Source organism: Agelaius phoeniceus, chromosome 5, assembly GCF_051311805.1.
Source record: "Agelaius phoeniceus isolate bAgePho1 chromosome 5, bAgePho1.hap1, whole genome shotgun sequence".
Classification (NCBI taxonomy): Eukaryota; Metazoa; Chordata; class Aves; order Passeriformes; family Icteridae; genus Agelaius; species Agelaius phoeniceus.
In genome coordinates this window covers 30,683,392-30,685,661 of record NC_135269.1, presented here as the reverse complement: position 1 = coordinate 30,685,661, position 2,270 = coordinate 30,683,392, and positions in this window count along the sequence as shown.

Sequence of the window (2,270 nt, the reverse complement as noted above, 5' to 3'; positions counted from 1 at the left end):
TCAAATTTGTTGAAGCTACCTGTCCAGTCCTCTGACTAAAAGCATCATAACTCATGGCTCTGTACAGCTTGCTCCTACCTAGATTACAAAAACTTTCTGTGGGCATCTGAAGTGGATAGGTAAATACTGTATCCTGCTAATATTTCCATAATGCATGTGTTGGTGTGCCAAAATGTTACAGTAATTCGAACTCTATGATGCCTCAGAAACCACCCTTTACTCCTGAGGCTAAAGCCAGCCATGCTGTGGATGAGGCATGACTTATGCTCAGTGTGACCTAAAGAACCTGTCTTACACTTTCAGGGCTGAAGATCATTTTTGTTTTCATTTGTGTCTGGACCATGTTCTTAAAGTCCTGGAGGGGAAAACAGATTTTTTTTTGATATTTAAAGAGGTGGGATGATTCCCATCACAGGTTTAGGTGTGGAGAGTTTGGCACAGAACAAAATTGTTTATTCCATATGGTATCCTGTTGTATTCTCAAAATATGTTTTTATTCAGGTGTAATTTTGTGGGGCAACAATTATTTCTTATATGTGAAGATTTTATTGGTAGTTAGATAGTTTTTAATTTTAAGCCCATTATCAGTTGTAATTGTCACTCTAGTATCCTGTCTTCAGGTGTTTGTAACTGAGCTTGGACTGAAATTTTCCATCTTAGATATATTCTTCAGTTTTAGCCTTTGGGAAACTTATAATCAAATTTATTTTAGCTGTTTATGGGAATATGAAAAAGAGTCATGTCCCTGTTAAAAATCCTTGTGCTCCTTCTTCTTCAGCCTCCTGCACTTCCTCTAAAGGGCAGGAACTTGATGTTGAACTGAAGTATGAAGTTTTGCCTTTTACACCTCTTCTGTTGCGAATGAAAATTCATCAGTATTTTTTCTTACATTTATGAGCCTTTAAAAAAAAAGTGCAGTTTAGTTATGACTCTAGGAGGTTTGCAAAGGCTTTACAGTTTCACTGAAGATTCCACTTGCTCTGAGTACGAGTGCTATCCACATGGGCACATGTACCAGCTCATATTCCAGGGCAGGATTCAATCCTGAAGGGGCTACAAAAGGATTTGGGCAGCACTGAGCCCTTGCAGACTGACTTGGGAGTGTGGACTAAATTCAGAATAAGAAGCTCACTGCTGTGCTGCTATCAACAAGAAAGTTTGAACCAGGAGGGGAGAAAAGTTGGCTCAAACAAGGAAAGGAAAGACAAACAGATAGCAACAAAGTCTCTGAAGCTGCATTTGGACTTGAGGCCTACTGACACAGCATAGCTTATTTCGTTATAGCTCTGTCCCTTCCCACCCAAATATAGCCTTATCCAGACTGCTGCCTTTGAGTGGTTTTCAGCCCTTGCTGACTGCAGGTATTGTGTAGAAAAGCATCAGTTCATTCAGGTTAAAAAGATGCCCAGTCCATATTGGAGGTATACCCATCTGCCCTACAGATTTTACTCTTCTCATGTAGACAAAGGCTTCTGGTGGTAGTGAGGTGGGAAAAGAAAAAACACTGAACAGCTCTGTCTGGGAATATTAGAGAAGATGACTGAGTAAGGAGTCCAAATAGAAAACATAAGTTTGGGAGAAAGATGGCTTTAGAGAAAGTGTTTACCATGGATGAAAAGCTCCTGGATGGGGAAGGCTGGGATCTGAAAGTAATTTAATTGGAATCTTTGTAAACAACTATATCATTTTCAAATACTGGATACTTATCTGCTAAACATTTATCAAAGCAAGGTGCCCAAATCTCTATTCTGACATAGCAATAACAACAGTCAGACAGAATGATAATCAGTCTGGGGCTTTGCAGTCCCAGATTAGATTTCATGGATTTTGAAAGATGTTGCATTCTTGTGTTTTTGTAATGATATTAATACATAATAAAGCATAAATCATGTGGATATGTCATTTACAAAAAAACCTTAACCAAAACCGTTTGCATTGTTTTGATTTCTTCTAAGCATATCCTTAACGTTGCAATTTCCTAAGTCTATGTGACATAATTTGTTTAATGTTTACATTTCAGATGTATATTCTAAGCCATACCTCCCATTTAAACTGTAATTCCTGTGGGAATTTTATTGCTTTTTGAAAAGTTCATTCATGATCAGTAGGAAGGTAAATGCAAGGGAGAATTACTATGTTCTCAATTAATGGTGTGGAACTGTTTTTTTAGTGGAATCACAGATTTGCTAAAGTAGTGCTTAGCAACTAATCTGTGTTGCTAAAGGACAAAAATACAGCCAAGGTAAAGAGCTTACAGAATCACACAATGG